The following is a 23532-nucleotide window of genomic DNA, read 5'->3' on the forward strand; positions in this document are numbered from 1 at the left end:
CTGGGTTTTTTGTAATACATTTGCAAAAATGTCTAAAAACCTGTTTTTGCTTTGTCATTATGGGGTATTGTGTATAGATTGCTGAGAAAAAAAAATGTAATCAATTTTAAATTAAGGCTGTAACGCGTAACAAAATGTGGAAAAGTGAAAGGGTTCTGAATATCTTCCAAATGCACTGTACTCGGAGGCGGTGGATGGTATGCACACCACCTGAGTCTGACTAGGTCCCCACTGCCTCTCTGGCATCGGCATTTTCATGCAGCCCAAGGATATACAGTATATTATGACACTAACTGTGTGAGGCCCGCCAAAGGCAGATACTGATGATATGGGCCCTCTTCATGAGTGAGACAAATGGGTGGGACAGAAGGGGAAAATATATTTCTCACACACATGGCAATCTATCAGTGAGGTAGGCTAATGTAACAGGCTAGCAGCTAGCATTGAGTCTCGCTGGGTGCAGTTGGCGATCATAATTGAGTGCCTCAAGCAGCAGCACGGTAAATTGATTGTGAGATGGAAAATAGGCTGCAGGCTTGTGCAATGTGTGCAGGCAAACAACAACAACAACATTTTACTGTGCTGGAGGTATTTAATATTCAGCTGTTGTATATATTCGCTGAGTAAACCAAACATTATGAACACCTTCCTAATATTGAGTTTTTGCCCTCAAAACAACCTCAATTCGTCAGGGCATGGACTCTACAAGGTGTCGAAAGCATTCCACTGGGATGCTGGCCCATGTTGACTCCAATGCTTCCCACAGTTGTGTCAAATTGTCTGGATGTGTTTTGGGTGGTGTACCATGGGAAACTGTCAAGAGTGAAAAAAAGCAACGCTGCAGTTCTTGACACAATCCGATAAGCCTGGCACCTACTACCATACCCCGTTTAAAGACACTTACCTATTTTGTCTTGCCCATTCATCCTCTGAATGACACAATCCACATCTCAATTGTCTCAAGGCTTTAAAATCCTTCTTTAACCTGTCTCCTCCCCTTCATATACACTGACTGAAGTGGATTTAACAAGTGACATCAATAAGGGATCATATAGTTCACCTGGACTCAACTGGTCAGTATAGTCAGTGTATAGGCCTACTTTGGGAATAGCTGTAGTTGTTTTATGATTTAGTGTTTGGTCATGTAAAGTATTTAAAGTAGAGAACTTGAAGTCATACTCTTGTAGACCTAAGAAGTATATTTCATGTAAATATTCATCCCTGCACCATCTTCAATTACCATGTTTGACTGTAGGTTTTAATCATGAAAGATTCCAGGCTTTTTTTCCAAATTTAAATAACTTTCTCAGAATAGCATTAGAACAGTATATGGATGAGTGCATAGAGAGCATTGCGAAAGAAAACACGAATTTCAATTAAGTGATTTTGTTCGACAAAAATATTTCCTTTAGTGGCATAACGATCTATTCCATCTATACTACCGTTCAAAAGTTTGAGGTCACTTAGAAATGTCCTTGTTTTTGAAAGAAAAACAAATTTTCTGTCCATTAAAATAACATCAAATTGATCAGAAATACAGTGTAGGCATTGTAAATGTTTTAAATGACTATTGTAGCTGGAATATCTAGATAGGCGTACAGAGGCCCATTATCAGCAACCATCACTCCTGTGTTCCAATGGCACGTTGTGTTAGCTAGTCCAAGTTTATAATTTTAAGGCTAATTGATCATTAGAAAACCCTTTTGTAATCATGTTAGCACAGCTGAAAACTATTGTTCTGATTAAAGAAGTAATAAAATTGGCCATCTTTAGACTAGTTGAGTATCTGGAGCATCAGCATTTGTGGTTTCGATTACAGGCTCAAAATGGCCAGAAACAAAGAACTGTCTTCTGAAACTCATCAGTCTATTCTTGTTCTGAGAAATTAAGGCTATTCCATGCGAGGAAATTGCCAAGAAACTGAAGATCTCGCACAACGCTGTGTACTACTCCCTTCACAGAACAGCTCAAACTGGTTTTAACCAGAATAGAAAGAGGAGTGGGAAGCCCTGGTGAACAACTGATCAAGAGGACAAGTACATTAGAGTGTCTAGTTTGAGAAACAGACGCCTCACAAGTCCTCAACTGGCAGCTTCATTAAATAGTATCCGCAAAACACCAGTCTCAATGTCAACAGTGAAGAGACGACTCCGGGATGCTGGCCTTCTAGGCAGAGTTCCACTGTCCAGTGTCTGTGTTCTTTTGCCCATCTTAATCTTTTTATTGGCCAGTCTGAGATATGGATTTTTCTTTGCAACTCTGCCTAGAAGGCCAGCATCCCGGAGTCGTCTCTTCACTGTTGACATTGAGACTGGTGTTAAAAACAATAAGCCATTTCAGAGTTTCCTTTCGGAAAACTTGGCCCTGGACAACATAACAGGGAAGATTTTAATTTAACAGATTTGTTTTGAAATTCAATGGACAGCCATATGCATTCAGATCCAACCTGGCGCAGCCAACGCCCAGTAAACCAGGGATGTTGGCCAAATGAGCCACATTTACGTGTCCTTAAAAACAGCCTATAACAAATGACAAAAACACTATTCCTTGAGTTTCGATGTGTAGCATATCGGTTACATGGCTACTTTCCTAAAATAATAACTGTCCACCTCACTGTTCAGCTGACAGAGATTTGAGCACAAATTGTATCAGGTTGTTGCATGCAAGGACCTATAGGCTTATAGGTGTCAGTAAATTGAAATACATTCATTACGCCCTAATCCATGGATTTCACATGACTGGGCCAGGGCGCAGACATGTGTGGCTCTGGGAGGGCATAGGCCCACCCACTGGGGAGTCAGGCCCAACCACTGGGGAGCCAGGCCCAACCACTGGGGAGTCAGGCCCAACCACTGGGGAGTCAGGCCCAACCACTGGGGAGTCAGGCCCAACCACTGGGGAGTCAGGCCCAACCACTGGGGAGCCAGGCCCAACCACTGGGGAGCCAGGCCCAACCACTGGGGAGCCAGGCCCAACCACTGGGGAGCCAGGCCCAACCACTGGGGAGTCAGGCCCAACCACTGGGGAGCCAGGCCCAACCACTGGGGAGTCAGACCCAACCACTGGGGAGTCAGGCCCAACCACTGGGGAGCCAGGCCCAACCACTGGGGAGCCAGGCCCAACCACTGGGGAGTCAGGCCCAACCACTGGGGAGCCAGGCCCAACCACTGGGGAGTCAGGCCCAACCACTGGGGAGCCAGGCCCAACCACTGGGGAGTCAGACCCAACCACTGGGGAGTCAGGCCCAACCACTGGGGAGCCAGGCCCAACCACTGGGGAGTCAGGCCCAACCACTGGGGAGCCAGGCCCAACCACTGGGGAGCCAGGCCCAACCACTGGGGAGTCAGGCCCAACCACTGGGGAGCCAGGCCCAACCACTGGGGAGTCAGACCCAACCACTGGGGAGTCAGGCCCAACCACTGGGGAGCCAGGCCCAACCACTGGGGAGCCAGGCCCAACCACTGGGGAGTCAGGCCCAACCACTGGGGAGCCAGGCCCAACCACTGGGGAGTCAGGCCCAACCACTGGGGAGCCAGGCCCAACCACTGGGGAGTCAGACCCAACCACTGGGGAGTCAGGCCCAACCACTGGGGAGCCAGGCCCAACCACTGGGGAGTCAGGCCCAACCACTGGGGAGTCAGGCCCAACCACTGGGGAGCCAGGCCCAACCACTGGGGAGTCAGGCCCAACCACTGGGGAGCCAGGCCCAACCACTGGGGAGTCAGGCCCAACCACTGGGGAGTCAGGCCCAACCACTGGGGAGCCAGGCCCAACCACTGGGGAGCCAGGCCCAACCACTGGGGAGCCAGGCCCAACCACTGGGGAGCCAGGCCCAACCACTGGGGAGCCAGGCCCACCCACTGGGGAGCCAGGCCCACCCACTGGGGAGCCAGGCCCACCCACTGGGGAGCCAGACCCAACCACTGGGGAGCCAGGCCCAACCACTGGGGAGTCAGGCCCAGGCAATCAGAATTAGTTTTTCACCACAAAATAGCTTTATTACAGACAGAAAATATTCCTTAGTTTCATCAGCTTTGCGGGTGGCTGGTCTCAGATATTCCCGCAGGTGAAGAAGCCGGATGTAGAGATCCTGGGCTGTCGTGGTTACACGTGGTCTACACATGAGGCCAGTTGGACCTACTGCCAAATCGTCTAAAATGACATTGGAGGCGATTTATGGTAAAGAGTAACATTCAATTCTCTGGCAGGTCTGGTGGACATTCCTGCAGTCAACATGCCAATTGCACGCTCCCTCAAAATCTGTGGCATTGTGTTGTGTGACAAAACTGCACCTTTTAGAGTGGCCTTTTGTTGCACCCAGGTGCACCTGTGTAATGATCATGCTGTTTAATCCCACCTGTCATGTGGATGGATTATCTTGGCAAAGGAGAAATGTTCACAAACAGGAATGTAAGCAAATTTGTGCAAATTTGTGCACAGCATTTGAGAGAAATAAGCTTTTTGTGCGTATGGGACATTTTGGACCAACACTTTACATGCTGCGTTCATATGTTGTTTCATGTATATAGCCTATATAAGGGAAGAGAAGCGTAGGCCTAACCACAGAGAGAAGGAGATATGCCGGTGGCATGCCACAACACCGACATGCATTTCTTTATGTCAGATGGCTGCTATACGGACATAGACATACAAAAGGAGGATCGTATTTTGTATAAAGATAAGCATTATATTGCTAGATTATAGGAGTAACTCTGGTAGGCATGAAACAGACTTCATCACCTCAAGTTCAAATGTTGGTGTCAGTTGGAGCAGAGGGGGACACTGCCTTCATTTCATAGGCCTGCAGTAGCAAAAGCTTAATAATAGCCACACCATACCGAACCTTCATAAACTTTAGTAACCTTTATTAGGGTAATATGAAAAGTAAGTCAAGCCATTGCTTATAGGGAAATATGGGCAGAGAAAAAACACACTACAAAAACGCCCATAAAATCACACAACCCTCCCTATTTTGGACCATCCCTCCCCAAGTAAATGTCAATCTGTCACTCATTAGATATGAAAACAGGCAAATGCAAATCCAGTCAATTCAAATAGCCTATCAGTTTTAGGAATTTGATTTAATTGGAACTATAACTGTGACTGGCCTCAGTGCCCACATTCCGGCCAATGAGGTGTATTTAGAAAGTAAACATTCTAACAGTGTGATAAATACATTTCATATATGCTATTGGAAGAATAATCATCTGGTTGTGTTTAAGATAGTCTTAGGTAACATTAGAAAACAAAATAAAATGTATTTCAAAGAACACAATAGCGTTGTCATTAGTTTATGTAACTGTAGGCTGAACAAAAGAACCAATAAAACTCCACAATTCAAGTGTTAAAATCGATTAAATAACCACAAGCACAAAGATCATGCATTATTCATTTGTTAAGGAATTCATTTAAGTAAATGTATTTAAAAAGAACCGAATGGCATATTTTGATTTTAAAATATTATTGTGCTATGAGTGATGCATCGCACATGGGGAGCAAATGTCCTAGCAATAATTCTGCCCCCAAAAAGTGAGATTTTGGGGCTCAAGGGGTCATTTGTATGGGTTGTAGAGTTGTAGGAAATGATATGTGATTAGGAAAATGTATAATATGCTCTTTCTGATACTATATCAACATCAAAACGTCGTACCTGCTTGTGAGTCGGTGCGCTGTTCAAGCTGCGCTGTTCATCAGATTCTTCATATACCATTTAACAATATATAATATTCTCACTATTTAGACTATTATCAATTTAATATTGTATTTAGGCTAACTCTATTACTATATGTGTGAAATTAGTTTCGATATAGTGTAACAATGATAGTGTGTTACACTTATTTAGGAAAAGTCAAGGACGGGGGACATAACTTTAAAAATGTCAGTTATTCAAAACGTTTATTCATTTTGAGTTAATATGATGTTCAAGAAAGGCATTTCAGTGTACCTACGCAGATTACATTAAAACTTGAAATTTAAACGGTTACCTTTGTGGTAGCCTAGCCTACCATCTCTTGGTCACTGAGCCAGTGAGAGGTTACCAAGCCCATTGTGAATATTACTGTTCTAAATGGGCATTATGTTCTAGTCTCATAGTCTATTAATTATAGGCCTATAGTTTATTATGTGTACATCTATTTGTGTCGCATGTCAAATGCAAGAGTCATGGGTTTACTTGGGCCTGCAAGACAATTTGGTCTGTAATGACAAATCACATATTAGATGGTGTGTTGTGTGCAATCAATTACAGTAGGGTATAGGGTAGGCTACGATTTTATAATGATTTGAGTGCCCAAATTGTGGCCCAACTTCATTTATGCTGGCCCTGTCATCAACAGATTTCTGCCTGTGACAGTGGCCTAAATTACAGCGAGACTGAGAATGTGCACACATGACGTAGCAGATTGCCCCTGGCAGTGGAACGGTTTGTAACGGTCCAGTTGTGATTAAATTAGGATAGCAGCACTGCTGCCATACCGTCCGAAATATCAACCGTTCTTTCCCCTCTAAAAGCAATCCATGTGAGATTGATAGTTTTTACCAGAGGCGCGCAAAATTCAGTTCAGATGAGCGGGCTACACAGGCTAATTTATCATCATTCTGACGCAGCTCCAACTATCCTAGCCTACATGACCGCCCGTCGCGATTTGGACCCTGTGTTCATTCCGCACATGTGAGTAAACTACGACAGGCCTAATGCTAAATGTGGTAAAACATAATAATTAGGGTTTCAACGGTAAACAGTATTAACCTCAGTTGAAGTGTTGCCTACTGCAGTAGTGCACCTTCTCTACTAGAATAATTCGCAGACGCCGGGGGTGTGGTCTCTGACATCACTACGCGCTGTACTCGAGTATTGGGAGCAGGTCTGGCTCGAGGTGTGGACCAGCCACGCATTTTTATACCGGGCTATATGGACGTCTGCTTTTATATTCGTCTGTCTTTTATACCGTGTGCATTTTAACAAGCAAGTCGCATAAATTGGATAACGGTGCACGGATAGAAGGCAAGAGCTCTACGGCACTGAAAGGTAAGTTTACGCCGCAATTTCACAAAATAGGCTACCACTCGAGTTTTTGCTTGTTGCTCTAAAGTTCCTATTCGCCCAGTCACATTTTATATGTGACACGTTTGATTCCATGCCTTCATTTTATAGTGTGGCTATCATATAATATGTAGGCCTAATGTATAATATTAGCCACACACAATGTAATATGTCTATTGAAATAATGGTAGATTTTTCTCATGTCTGTAAATTTTGTATCGCGTTACTATAAATGATCCTTATGTTGCTTCCTGTCAATAGTGATGCAAATAATAACATATAATTATAATAATATGGCATGTTATATCATTATATCAACACATTTAATGTCCTAATACGGAGGCTATAACCATGTAACTTGGTGAAGTTTCCAGGTAGGTCTGGCTGGCTGCAGTGGGACCTGTGTTTAAGGCATTCTGCTGGAGTAGAGAGAGCGAGTGCAGGACTGGATGCCCTGCCTGTCTGCTCTGCAGTGGATGAATATTATCCAGGTGTGGGAGGGAGCTAGGGTGGCCTGTCCTGACTTCACTGTGCTGCAACACCTGACTGACAGAACATAGGGGACACTGGGTAGGAAGATCCCACATCTATCTGTGGAACACTGCCAACTCTGCAGAACCTCAGAATCTCGGAGTCAAGGGACACACCCCAACAACCCCATCAAGGGCTCTAGGTCACCCTGTCTTGACACAGTGCTACTCAGTGCTACCCTCCTCTGCCCTCCCCCAGTCTGTCTCTGTCTCTCCTCCATGCCCACCTCAGACCTCCTCAGGCCCTGGACACACCAGACGGGAGAGTTGAGACTGACTGACTGATAGACAGACAGAGGGGTGGAGCATCAGAAGTGTACCTAACCGAGGACGACGAACAGACCCACTGTCTGGTTTCTCCTCCTCGGTGAATGGTGCAGTTTCTCACCATGACTCGGGTGGGATCACCCCAATGCTGATTCTTTACTATTCTCTTCAACTCAAGGGCTCCTAGACTTTTGGGTGAACACTAAAGTACTAGTCCTCGCTAAGGCATTGGATTTAAGTTTGCAAAGTAAAACAGAGGACTTGAATCAGTGACGCAGCAGACCTCAGTTGAAGCCTGAGGGACTATCGATGAGCCTGTGACTGTCGCCATGACAGCCAATGACAGCAGCTTCCAGTACCTCGCACTCTTCGAGTACAAACGGGAGCATGGTGATGACATCAGCCTCCAGCCAGGGGACATTCTGACGGTCCTGAAGGCCTCTCTGAAGGACTACCAGGAAGGGGATGAACACCACAGCCCCAAGGGATGGCTGCACGGCACCAACGAGCGGACCAAAGAGAAGGGCGACTTCCCCGGGACGTTTGTGGAGTACACTGGGGTGTTGAGGCAGGGGCTGCACGCCGCCAAGCCCTGGCCCAGACCCGTTCCCCCAACGCCTGGGGGAACACAGAGCAGCGTGGGGCCCGGACCCCAGCCTACAGGGGCCGCTGCAGCAGGAGGTAAGTGTTGGAACTGAGGATGGGGGCATGCCAAGAGTGTTCCATTCAGAAACATGGAGACGGGCCTTCTGTTAAATGTTAGAGCTATCTGTTATGACCTGTTAACTGCAATGTAATGGTGCTTGGCTTTACGGTTTGGTCTGGTAATCTATACTGAACAAAAATATTAACGCAACATGCAGTAATTTCTATGATTTTACTGAGTTACAGTTCATTTGAGGAAATCAGTCAATTGAAATAAATTCATTAGGCCCTAATCTATGGATTTCACATGACTGTGAATACAGATTTGCATCTGTTGGTCAAAGATACTTTAAAAAATGGGCCCCAGGATCTAGTCACAGTATTTCTGTGCATTCAAATTGCCATCGATAAAATGCAATTGTGTTCCTTTTCCATAGCTTTTGCCTGCCCATACCATAACCACACTCTTCACAACGTTGACATCAGTAAACCGCTTGCCCACACGACGCCATACACATGGTCTGCGGTTGTGAGGTCAGTTGGACATATTGCCAAATTCTCTAAAATGACGTTGGAGACGGCTTATGGTAGAGAAATGAACATTCTCTGGCAACAGCTCTGGTGGACATTCCTGCAGTCAGCATGCCAATTGCACGCTCCCTCCAAACTTGATACATCTGTGGCATTGTGTTGTGTGACAAAAATGCACATTATAGAGTGGCCTTTTAGTGTCCCTAGCACAAGGTGCACCTGTGTAATCATCATGCTGTTTAATCATCTTCTTGATATGCCACTGTCAGGAGGATAGAAATGCTCACTAACAGGGATGTGAACAAATTTGTGCACACAATTTGAGATAAATAAACGGTTTGGCATATGGAACATTTTTGTGATCTTTTATTTCAGCTCATGAAACATGGGAACAACACTTTACATGTTGCGTTTATATTTTTGTTCAGTGTTTTTCCACTGGGTTTTGTTGTAATTCTGGACTATAGGCAAACAGTATCACTGACTGAATGGCAGTCTGTTATGTTGTGAGTCATCATGGACCAGAGTGTGAATTGGGTTGCCTGTCTGAAGCATGTGTTAAAGCTTTACTGCAGAAAAAGATAAGAGTGTATTAAGAGTTTATTTCTGTACTTCCACCAGACCAGTCCTGAGAAGTGCACATGTTGTGACACAGCCACACCCATGTGTGCTCCAGTAGGCTCCCATGTGCTCCAGATGCACAGCCAGCCTCAAAGATGCTAACCTGCGTTAGCGCTGTTGTCTTGCACTGAGTGTTCCTGTCACTGAATTAGTTCCTAACCAAACCTCAGTGTTAGTTCTGCTAAAATGAAGATGCACTAGCATTTGTGTTTACGAAGACGATGTGTATGTGTTTTTGAAAAGAGCTAGGTCTACGTGTGTGTGTGTGTGTGTGTGTGTGTGTGTGTGTGTGTGTGTGTGTGTGTGTGAGTCTGAGAGTGTCACGACTCGCAGGCAGCTGGATTTGTTTTGATGTTTTATTCAGCATCCAGATGAACAAACGCAGCACTCCTCACAAAGAGGACAAGCTCTGGTATAAGCCTGTATCCAGACTTGCTTGTGAGCAAGCTAAAGTAACACTTAAATAGCTATCCTCTATTTGGCAGGCTTTGATTAGTGTTTTTACAGGGCTGGGTGAGCTCTGTTTTAGCTCTGTGTGTCTGCCCTGGGGTTAGGGCTGCTGTACAGTGACGTATTGGACACCTCCGCAAGGCAGGAGTTTTGAAGCAAATTTCCGACTATTCGACACATTTCTGGTTGGAGGGCTCTGAGGCCCAACCCTCAGAACATGACATAAGCCATGGCAAAAATGTTTAGAAGTGCGGGATATTAGCTTTAAAAATGCAACATTTTCTCACAGCCACATGGAAAAATGTGTAGAATAGCATGAAAGTAGCTTTAAAACCACAACATTTTCTCTCTGCCCAATGGAAAATGTGTAGAATTGCAGGAAGTTAGCTGTTTTCCTAAAAAAAAAAGTTGCATAGTGTTGCCGTTGTTTATCTGCTAAATGGGCCAGGCGGATTATTCCAGGACTGCTCTGCTTAATTGTCTGCCATGCTTGTCTCTTTTATGGGAATAGGTTAGGCCTGTTTTCTGTTATTTATATATATTTCTCTCTCTCTCTCTCTCTCTCTCTCTCTCCGAGTCTCTGTTTATCTCAGTCTCTCTGTATCACTCGCTCTCTCTTTGCTTTGTAAACGGTCTGCTGGATAGCCGTTGTTATGTTACGAGACTCCTAGCCAGCCAGTCAGACTAAGCTAAACTAGGCCATCAGTCCTCAGTCCCTCCAGCCGTTCTTTCTCCCAGGCACAAGACTGTATTTGACTTGAATAATTGATTGGCTGGCTGGTGCATTGGATCATGGGGCTGACACGCTACACTCCTCCAATCACATATCACCTCACTTCCAGCAGCAGCAGTAGAAACAACAAGCAGCAGCAGCAGAGGAACATGGAGATCTTAGTTTGCAGAGGGAAGAGTAGTTGAAAAGCCTGGCAGATCTTAGGTGTACGGTACTACGGTATGGGACGGTACAGGTATTCCACACCATCCTCTCCTCTTCCTTCATCACCTCGGCTTGGCAGGCAGAGAAGCGGAGTAAGAATGGATTAAAGGTAGACTCAACGATATGACGTAGATCCGTGCTTGACTTGGGATGAAAGAAGTGCAGGAGCTGTCTTTTTCCAAGTCGTTCCATTAGACTGTGTTCACTCTGATTATTCACATTTAAGGGTACATACACACTTTCAATTACTTCACCACATTTTCATGACTATTATTATAGCCTACATGAAAAACATAAAAGTTAACATTATTGACACTGTGGATGGTTGCTTTGTCTAATCCGAAGTAGGCCTATCATCTCCTGCCGTTGTGTGGTCAACCTGCCATCTGGAGATTTCCTGGGTGTGCAGGCTTGGCTTTTGATTGAACCCTGAAACTCCAAGCCTGCATATCAAGGTCATGTTGAGCAGATGATGTTACGGCTACAACTTGGTTAGACCAGGGCTTGAACAAAAGCCTGCACACCCAGTAGCTATCCTGGAGTATGGTTGCCACCCTTGAGAAAAAATATTGGGTAACAAACCAAGTGCTTTTGTCTTCATAAAATTATTCCTTCATTCAATGAATCAGGGATCAAATGGATAAGGTAGGCTAACATCTAATATCGAAATCATGGGCATTAATATGGAGTTGGTCTTCCTCTTTGCTGCTGTAACAGCCTCCACTCTTCTGGGAAGGCTTTCCACTAGATGTTGGAACATTGCTGCTGTAACAGCCTCCACTCTTCTGGGAAGGCTTTCCACTAGATGTTGGAACATTGCTGCTGTAACAGCCTCCACTCTTCTGGGAAGGCTTTCCACTAGATGTTGGAACATTGCTGCTGTAACAGCCTCCACTCTTCTGGGAAGGCTTTCCACTAGATGTTGGAACATTGCTGCTGTAACAGCCTCCACTCTTCTAGGAAGGCTTCCCACTAGATGTTGGAACATTGTTGCGGGGACTTTCTTCCATTCAGCCGCAAGAGCATTTGTGAGGTCGGGCACTGATGTGGGACGATTAGGCCTGGCGCGCAGTCGGCTTTCCAATTCATTCCAAAGGTGTTCAATGGGGTTGAGGTCAAGGCTCTGTGCAGGCCAGTCAAGTTTTTCACACCAATCTCGAAAAACTATTTCTTTACGGACTTTGCTTTGTGCATGGAGGCATTGTTATGCTGAAATGGGGAAGGACCTTCACTAAACTGTTTCCACAAAGTTGGAAGGACAGAATCGTTTAGAATGTAGCGTTAAGCTTTCCCTTCACTGGAACTAAATGAAAAACATCCCCAGACCATTATTCCTCCTCCACCAAACTTTACAGTTGGCACTATGTATTGGGTCAGGTAGCGTTCTCCTGGCATCCGCCAAACCCAGATTCATCCGTCGGATTGCCAGATGGTGAAGCATGATTCATCAATCCAGAGAACGTGTTTCCACTGTTCCATCAGTCAAATGGTGGTGAGCTTTGGCATTGTGCCTGCATTGCTTCCAGAGGCAGTTTGGAACTCGGTAGTGAGTGTTGCCACCGAGGACAGACGATTTTTACACGATGCGTGCTTCAGCTGTCCCGTTCTGTGAGCTTGTGTGGCCTACCACTTTGCAACTGAATCGTTGTTGCTCCTAAACGTTTCCACTTCACAATAGCAGCACTTATAGTTGACCGGAGCAGCTCTAGCAGGGCACCAGAGTTGTTGCCACAGAATTGAATGTTAATTGCTCTACCGTAAGCCACGTCCCACGTTATTTTAGAGTATTTGGAAGTACGTCCAACCGGCCTGACAACCACAGACCACGTGTAACCACGACAGCCCAGGACCTCCACGTCCAGCGTCTTCACCTGCGGGATCATCTGAGACCAGCCACCCGGAAAGTTGAAACTGAGGAGTATTTCTTTCTGTAATAAATCCCTTTTGTGGGGAAAAACACATTCTGATTGGCTGGGCCTGGCTCCCCAGTGGGTGGGTCTATGCCCTCCCAGCCTGCGCAGTCACGTGATATCGATAGATTAGGGCGTAATTTATTTATTTAAATTGCAAAATGTATCATACAGGATGATTTCTGTATTTTGAAAGTTATATATCTTGACAACTTGAGTGCTGACAAGCAAAACATTTTGGGACTATGTTAACAATGGACTAATGAAACAAATACCAAAAGATAGTTTTTGGGTGGACTTTTCCTTTAACGTTGTAGCAATTACATTGCTGCTGTTTAATAGAGGGGAATCACAGTTTTCCAACGGTGCAGATGTATTTAGCCCATCTACCTACAGTGACAGTGGAAAGGCGACAACGACGTGAATGCCTAGTTAGCTATAGTTAACTAGCGAGATAACTTGTAACAGTTATGTTTTAAATTGGCCATCTTGTTAGTCTGTTGTACTTTCATTATTTTATACCTGCAGCTGAAATGTCGCCCTCTCCTCAGGCAAAGGCAAACTGGCACACACAGACATGCACTGAAGGTTAATTCCGTAAATGACAGATATGTCGATTTTTTAAGTGATTGATAATATTTAAAAGTGTGTGTTCATGAATTACATTAACAACAATTATGAAACTATTTTCCATGACTTTTCATGACCTTCCATACCCTCATTTGACAACTTGGAACAGGGCATCATGCGAATTTAGGTTGCCGCATTTTTAATCTGCACAATCTCGAACAGTCTACTGTGACGCACAGATTCACAGAGTAACAGAGTGAAGCGAACCCGTGCACATGCGCAGATACTGTGTGTGACTGTGTGAGAGCGAAGTCTTGCATCTCTCCCATCTCAATATCTGTGGTGCTGCTCATGGCAACGTCATTTCACCGAATCGACTTTTAAATTCTAGAGTCCCAAGGGTGAGGCACATTATTTGATGGAATTATGGGGTCGCTGAAAGATGAACAAGATTAGGGTCTCTGAATTATTATACCCATAGTCCTTCACTTCTTCTTCCTGTTACACTCTTGAACGTACATCAGCCAATTCCCACACCTCCAGTAACAGTCAATTCCAATCAGGTGAATATCATTATGACAACAAGTGTGTCTGTGTGAAACTGAACTGATGGATAGCAGCGATTAGCGAACATCCTCCTATCTATCTCACCAAGCATCAGCGCTAGTGAGATAAATACAACAAGTACGCTGCAATTATGACAGTGGCAAATAAATCCCTGTTGGCTGTGTGATAATTACCTGCAGGTATGGAGCAGAAGTGGAGGATCCATGCAGACTAGAAGGGAATAGGCCATTTCACACCAGCTGGAGCTGAACATATTTCTGGTATGTCAGATTGTTCTGGAAATTCTCACATAAAAAATTAATTGGGAGGAATGATGCTTGATATGCTTTTTACATTTGTATCACAAACCATTTTTGAGAAAATCATGATGAAAGTGGCCATTTTAGACCTGTACATGCCTCCTGTAAGACCCTGTGATGTGTGAAGTGTACATGATGCAGACAACATGTGGGGTCATTATACTCCTTATAGTGTGTTTTAACATGTGGAGTCATTATACTCCTTATAGTGTGTTTTAACATATGGAGTCATTATACTCCTTATAGTGTGTTTTAACATGTGGAGTCATTATACTCCTTATAGTGTGCTTTAACATGTGGAGTCATTATACTCCTTATAGTGTGTTTTAACATGTGGAGTCATTATACTCCTTATAGTGTGCTTTAACATGTGGAGTCATTATACTCCTTATAGTGTGTTTTAACATGTGGAGTCATTATACTCCTTATAGTGTGTTTTAACATGTGGAGTCATTATACTCCTTATAGTGTGTTTTAACATGTGGAGTCATTATACTCCTTATAGTGTGTTTTAACATATGGAGTCATTATACTCCTTATAGTGTGTTTTAACATGTGGAGTCATTATCCTCCTTATAGTGTGTTTTAACATGTGGAGTCATTATCCTCCTTATAGTGTGTTTTAACATGTGGAGTCATTATACTCCTTATAGTGTGTTTTAACATGTGGAGTCATTATACTCCTTATAGTGTGTTTTAACATGTGGAGTCATTATACTCCTTATAGTGTGTTTTAACATGTGGAGTCATTATACTCCTTATAGTGTGTTTTAACATGTGGAGTCATTATACTCCTTATAGTGTGTTTTAACATATGGAGTCATTATACTCCTTATAGTGTGTTTTAACATGTGGAGTCATTATCCTCCTTATAGTGTGTTTTAACATATGGAGTCATTATACTCCTTATAGTGTGTTTTAACATGTGGAGTCATTATACTCTTATAGTGTGTTTTAACATGTGGAGTCATTATACTCCTTATAGTGTGTTTTAACATGTGGAGTCATTATACTCCTTATAGTGTGCTTTAACATGTGGAGTCATTATACTCCTTATAGTGTGTATTAACATGTGGAGTCATTATACTCCTTATAGTGTGTTTTAACATGTGGAGTCATTATAGTCCTTATAGTGTGTTTTAACATGTGGAGTCATTATACTCCTTATAGTGTGTTTTAACATGTGGGGTCATTATACTCCTTATAGTGTGCTTTAACATGTGGAGTCATTATACTCCTTATAGTGTGTTTTAACATGTGGAGTCATTATACTCCTTATAGTGTGTATTAACATGTGGAGTCATTATACTCCTTATAGTGTGCTTTAACATATGGAGTCATTATACTCCTTATAGTGTGTTTTAACATGTGGAGTCATTATACTCCTTATAGTGTGTATTAACATGTGGAGTCATTATACTCCTTATAGTGTGCTTTAACATATGGAGTCATTATACTCCTTATAGTGTGTTTTAACATATGGAGTCATTATACTCCTTATAGTGTGTTTTAACATGTGGAGTCATTATAGTCCTTATAGTGTGTTTTAACATGTGTAGTCATTATACTCCTTATAGTGTGTTTTAACATGTGGAGTCATTATACTCCTTATAGTGTGTTTTAACATGTGGAGTCATTATACTCCTTATAGTGTGCTTTAACATATGGAGTCATTATACTCCTTATAGTGTGTTTTAACATGTGGAGTCATTATACTCCTTATAGTGTGCTTTAACATATGGAGTCATTATACTCCTTATAGTGTGTTTTAACATGTGGAGTATTATACTCCTTATAGTGTGTTTTAACATGTGGAGTCTTTATACTCCTTATAGTGTGTTTTAACATGTGGAGTCATTATACTCCTTATAGTGTGTTTTAACATATGGAGTCATTATACTCCTTATAGTGTGTTTTAACATGTGGAGTCATTATCCTCCTTATAGTGTGTTTTAACATGTGGAGTCATTATCCTCCTTATAGTGTGTTTTAACATGTGGAGTCATTATACTCCTTATAGTGTGTTTTAACATGTGGAGTCATTATACTCCTTATAGTGTGTTTTAACATGTGGAGTCATTATACTCCTTATAGTGTGTTTTAACATATGGAGTCATTATACTCCTTATAGTGTGTTTTAACATGTGGAGTCATTATACTCCTTATAGTGTGTTTTAACATGTGGAGTCATTATACTCCTTATAGTGTGTTTTAACATGTGGAGTCATTATACTCCTTATAGTGTGTTTTAACATGTGGAGTCATTATACTCCTTATAGTGTGTTTTAACATGTGGAGTCATTATACTCCTTATAGTGTGTTTTAACATGTGGAGTCATTATACTCCTTATAGTGTGTTTTAACATGTGGAGTCATTATACTCTTATAGTGTGTATTAACATGTGTAGTCATTATACTCCTTATAGTGTGCTTTAACATGTGGAGTCATTATACTCCTTATAGTGTGTTTTAACATGTGGAGTCATTATACTCCTTATAGTGTGTATTAACATGTGGAGTCATTATACTCCTTATAGTGTGCTTTAACATGTGTAGTCATTATACTCCTTATAGTGTGTTTTAACATATGGAGTCATTATACTCCTTATAGTGTGTATTAACATGTGGAGTCATTATACTCCTTATAGTGTGTTTTAACATGTGGAGTCATTATACTCCTTATAGTGTGTTTTAACATGTGGAGTCATTATACTCTTTATAGTGTGTTTTAACATATGGAGTCATTATACTCCTTATAGTGTGTTTTAACATATGGAGTCATTATACTCCTTATAGTGTGCTTTTAACATGTGGAGTATGTCCAGATTCTGAAATACAAAGTCATTTATTTATTCAACATTCAAAATATTAATAAAAATATCTCAAAACAACCCTTTTTGATTTAGTTAATTTTAAGACATTGTTTGGATCCAGTGGGCTCTCTAATTCTGAAATTATTATCCATTTTATCATCACCACCAACACAGGGAATGGGAAAATGGATTTAAATGAAACTCCCTCTGCTGGTGATTTTCTGAATGTGCTACATGAGACCAAGATCAATGATGGAAAAAAACTTTGGCGTCCTTGAAATGAAATGACGGGCAGAAAGACAAATTCAACTCCATCTTTCATCGAATCAGACGGCTTATTCATCACAAAACCGATTGATGTCGCCAATTATTTTAATGATTGCTTAATTGGCAAAGTGTACGTTGTTTCCTCCGACACTTATTTTAATGATTGCTTAATTGGCAAAGTGGGCAAACTTAAGCAGGAAATGCCAACAGCGAACAGTGAGTCTTTGTATTCATGCTTAAAACGAATAATGAAGAAAAGCATTGTACATTTTTATTTTGTAAAGTTAGTGTGGGACAGGAGACAAATTATTCTAGTCAATCAATAATGACAAACCTGGCATTGACAACTTAGATGGAAAGCTACTGAGGATGGTAGCTGACTCTATGACCACTCCTATCTGTCAAGTCTTTAATCTGAGTCTAGAGGAAGGCGTTTGTCCGCTACCCAAGAGTGGTAAATCGGTCTTTACTAGTTCTAACAACAGACCAATCAGCTTGCTGCCAGCTCTTAGCAAACAGTTGGAAAAATTGTTTGACCAAATATAATGCTATTTCTCTGTAAACAAATTGACAACAGACTTTCAGCATGCTTATAGAGAAGGACACTCAACATGTACTGCACTGACGCAAATTACTGATGACTGTGGGAGCTGTACTGTTAGATTTCAGTGCAGCCTTTGATATTATTGACCATAACCTGTTTTTGAAAAAAAACGTATGTTTTATGGCTCTTCAACCTCTGCCATATCGGGGATTCAGAACTATCTATCTAGTAGAACTCAGAGGGTTTTCTTTAATGGAAGATTCTATAATGTCCAACATTTAGGGTGTGGTGTACCGCAGAGCAGTTCTCTAGGCTTTCTACTTGTTTTTATTTTTTACCAATGACATGCCGCTGGCATTGAACAAAGCCTGTGTGTTCATGTATGCTGGTGATTCAACCATATACAGTGCATTTGAAAAGTATTCAGACCCTTTGACTTTTTCCACATTTTGTTACGTTACAGCCTTATTCTTAAATTGATTAAATTGCATTTTCACTCATCAGTCAACACACAATACCCCATAATGACAAAGCAAAAACAGGTAAAAATAAAATAAAAAATACGGAAATATCACATTTACATAAGTATTCAGACCCATTACACAGTACTTTGTTGAAGCACTTTTTATTTTATTTGTACCTTTATTTAACTAGGCAAGTCAGTTCTTATTTTCAATGACGGCCTAGGAACCATGGGTTAACTGCATTGTTCAGGGGCAGAACGGCAGATTTGTACCTTGTCAGCTCAGGGATTCGATCTAGCAACCTTTTGGTTACTAGTCCAACACTCTTACCACTAGGCTACCTACCTTTGGCAGCGATTACAGCCTTGCTACAAGCTTGGCACACCTATCTTTGGGGAGTTTCCCCCATTCTTCTCTGAAGATCCTCTCAAGCTCTGTCAGGTTGGATGGGGAGTGTCGCTGCACAGCTAATTTCAGGTCTCCAGAGATATTTGATCGGGTTCAAGCTCTGGCTGGGCCACTCAAGGACATTTAGAGACTTGTACCAAAGCCATTTCTGCATTGTCTTGGCTGTGTGCTTAGGGTCGTTGACCTGTTGGAAGTGAACCTTCGCCCCAGTTTGAGGTCCTGAGCGCTCTGGAGCAGGTTATCATCAAGGATCTCTCTGTACTTTACTCCATTCATCTTCCCCTTGATCCTGACTAGTCTCCCAGTCCCTGCCGCTGAAAAACATCCCCACAGTATGATGCTGCCACCACCACACTTCCCAGTAGGGTGGGTGCCAGGTTTCCTACAGACGTGACGTTCATTCAGGCCAAAGAGTTAAATCTTGTTTTCATCAGACCAGAGAATCTTGTTTCTCATGGTCTGAGAGTCTTTTAGGTGCCTTTTGGCAAACTCCAAGCGGGCTGTCTTGTTCCTTTTACTGAGAAGTGGCCACTACCATAAAGGCCTGATTGGTGGAGTACTGCAGAGATGGTTGTCTTTCTGGAAGATTCTCCCATCTCCAGAGAGGAACTCTGTTCTTGGTCACCTCCCTGACCAAGGCTCTTCTCCCCCAATTGTCTTGGTGGTTCCAAACTTCTTCCATTTAAGAATGAAGGCCACTGTGTTCTTGTGGACCTTCAATGCTGTTTTTGGTACCCTTCCCCAGATCTGTGCCTCAACATAATCCTGTCCCACCAAGCCGCACTGCTTCTTGACACACAGCTCGCTTAACCGGAAAGCCAGCCACTCCAATGTGTCGGAGGAAACGCCGTACAACTAGCGACCGAAGTCAGTGCATGTGCCCGGGCCACCACAAGGAGTCGATAGAGCGCGATGGGACAAGGACATCCCAGCTGGCCGAATCCTTCCCCTATCCCGGACGACGATGGGCCAATTGTGCACCGCCTCATGGATCTCCCAGTCGCAGCCGGCTGCGACACAGCCGGGGATCGAACCGGTTCTGTAGTGCAGATCTGTAGTGACGCCTCTAGCACTGTGATCTAGTGCCGTAGACCGCTGTGCCACTCGGGAGGCCCAGGGTCTAAATACTTATGTAAATATTTCTGTTTAAAAATATATATATAAAGTTGCAAACATTCTAAAAATCTGTTGCCTCTTTGTCATTATGGGGTATTGTGTGTAGATTGATGAGGAAAACATTAATTTAATCCATTTTAGAATAATGTAATGTAACAAAATGTAGAAAAAGTCAATACTTTCCGAATGCCCTGTCAGCAACCACAGCTAATGAAGTCACTGAAACCCTTAACCTCTTAACAAGGAGTTGCAGTCAGTTTTGATATGGATGGCCAGTAATAAACTGGTCCTGATCATCTCTAAAACTAAGAGCATTGTATTTGATACAAATCATTCCCTAAGCTCTATACCTCAGCTGAATCTAGTAATGAATGGTGTGGCTGTTGAACAAGTTGAGGAGACTAAATTACTTGGTGTTGCTTTAGATTGTAAACTGGCATGGACAAATACATATAGATTCAATGGTTGTAAAGATGGGGAGAGGTATGTCTGTAATATAGAGATGCTCTTCTTTTTGGACACCACACTCCACAAAGCAATTTTGGTCTTATCTTGATTATTGTCCTGCAATGTGGTCAAGTGCTGGCAGAACTCTGGCAGATGGCTAATATATATCAGAGGGCTGATATAAATACTATGCATGCCAGTCTCTCTTGGCTAAGAGTTGAGGAGAGACTGACTGCATCACTTCTTCTTTTTATAAGAAACGTGTTGAAAATTCAAAATGGTTTTCATACTTACGCACAGCTCTGACGCACACACTTACGCCACCAGACATGCCACCAGGGGTCTTTTCAAATCAGTCCTCAAATCTATAACAAATTCAAGAAAGCGTAAAGTATTATATATAGCCATCATTGCATGGAGCTCCCTTCCATCTCATATTACTCAAATGAACATATTGTTCAAATGGCTTTCTCAACAGAAAATGAGGTTCCTAATAAAATACCAACACCAATCCTAAAGGACGGCTTTGATTGGTTAATGACCTATAATGTACATTTGTATGTACAAAATGGGTCATATCATTAAAAGTACTCTGGAAATGTGATGTTTGAAGATAATATAAACTAGGCAAAAAAAGAAACTGTCTTTAAAAGATCATTCGTAAAAATCCAAATAACTTCACAGATCTTCATTGTAAAGGGTTTAAACACATATTCGTCTGAGATCCCCAAGGATTGGAAAGCTGCCGCAGTCATCCCCCTCTTCAAAGGGGAGACACCCTGGACCCAAACGGTTACAGACCTATATCCATCCTGCCCTGCCTATCTAAGGTCTTCGAAAGCCAAGTCAACAAACAGGTCACTGACCATCTCGAATCCCACCGTACCTTCTCCGCTATGCAATCTGGTTTCCGAGCCGGTCACGGGTGCACCACACTCAAGGTACTAAACGACATCATAACCGCCATCGATAAAAGACAGTACTGTGCAGCCGTCTTCATCGACCATGCCAAGGCTTTCAACTCTGTCAATCACCATATTCTTATCGGCAGACTCAGTAGCCTCGGTTTTTCGGATGACTGCCTTGCCTGGTTCAGACAGAGTTTGCAGACAGAGTTCAGTGTGTCAAATCGGAGGGCATGTTGTCCGGTCCTCTGGCAGTCTCTATGGGGGTGCCACAGGGTTCAATTCTCGGGCCGACTCTTTTCTCTGTATATATCAATGATGTTGCTCTTGCTGCGGGCGATTCCCTGATCCACCTCTACTCAGACGACACCATTGTATACACTTTCGGCCCGTCATTGGACACTGTGCTATCTAAACTCCAATCAAGCTTCAATGCCATACAACACTCCTTCCGTGGCCTCCAACTGCTCTTAAACGCTAGTAAAACCAAATGCATGCTTTTCAACCGATCGCTGCCTGCACCCGCATGCCCGACTAGCATCACCACACTGGATGGTTCCGACCTTGAATATGTGGACACCTATAAGTACCTAGGTGTCTGGCTAGACTGCAAACTCTCCTTCCAGACCCATATCAAACATCTCCAATCGAAAATCAAATCAAGAATCGGCTTTCTATTCCGCAACAAAGCCTCCTTCACTCACGCTGCCAAGCTTACCCTAGTAAAACTGACTATCCTACCGATCCTCGACTTCGGCGACGTCATCTACAAAATTGCTTCCAACACTCTTCTCAGCAAACTGGATGCAGTTTATCACAGTGCCATCCGTTTTGTCACTAAAGCACCTTATACTACCCACCACTGCGACTTGTATGCTCTAGTCGGCTGGCCCTCGCTACATATTCGTCGCCAGACCCACTGGCTCCAGGTCATCTACAAGGCCATGCTAGGCAAAGCTCCGCCTTATCTCAGCTCACTGGTCACGATGGCAACACCCATCCGTAGCACGCGCTCCAGCAGGTGTATCTCATTGATCATCCCTAAAGCCAACACCTCATTCGGCCGCCTTTCGTTCCAGTACTCTGCTGCCTGTGACTGGAACGAATTGCAAAAATCGCTGAAGTTGGAGACTTTTATCTCCCTCACCAACTTCAAACATCAGCGAGCTGAGCAGCTAACCGATCGCTGCTGCTGTACATAATCTATTGGTAAATAGCACACCCATTTTCACCTACCTCATCCCCACAGTTTTTATTTACTTTTCTGCTCTTTTACACACCAATATCTCTACCTGTACATGATCATCTGATCATTTATCACTCCAGTGTTAATCTGCAATATTGTAATTATTTGCCTACCTCCTCATGCCTTTTGCACACATTGTATATAGACTCCCCTTTTTTCTCTGTGTTATTGACTTGTTAATTGTTTACTCCATGTGTAACTCTGTGTTGTCTGTTCACACTGCTATGCTTTATCTTGGCCAGGTCGCAGTTGCAAATGAGAACCTGTTCTCAACTAGCCTACCTGGTTAAATAAAGGTGAAATAAAAAAATAAATAAAAAACTGTTTCCCATGCTTGTTCAATGAACCATAAACAATTATTGAACATGCACCTGTGGAACGGTCGTTAAGACACTAACAGCTTACAGACGGTAGGCAATTAAGGTCACAGTTATGAACGTTTAGGACACTAAAGAGGCATTTCTACTGACTCTGGGGGAAAAAAAGGGATGTCCAGGGTCCCTGCTCATCTGCATGAACGTGCCTTAGGCATGCCTGCAATGTCTGCAATAGGCTGAGAGAAGCTTGGCTTGTAGGACTGAGGGCTTGTAGGCCTGTTGTAAGGCAGGTCCTCACCAGACATCACCGGCAACAACGTCGCCTATGGGCACAAACCCAATGTCTGTGGACCATACAGGACTGGCAAATAGTGCTCTTCACTGACGAGTCGCGGTTTTGTCTCGGGAATGAGCGTTACACCGAGGCCTGTACTCTGGAGCGGGATCGATTTGGAGGTGGAGGGTCCCCATCATGGTCTGGGGCGGTGTGTCACAGCATCATCGGACTGAGCTTGTTGTCATTGCAGGCAATCTCAATACTGTGGAAGACATCCTCCTCCCTCATGTGGTACCCTTCCTGCAGGCTCATCCTGACATGAACCCTCCAGCATGACAATGCCACCAGCCATACTGCTC

Source organism: Oncorhynchus keta, chromosome 1, assembly GCF_023373465.1.
Source record: "Oncorhynchus keta strain PuntledgeMale-10-30-2019 chromosome 1, Oket_V2, whole genome shotgun sequence".
Lineage (NCBI taxonomy): Eukaryota > Metazoa > Chordata > Actinopteri > Salmoniformes > Salmonidae > Oncorhynchus > Oncorhynchus keta.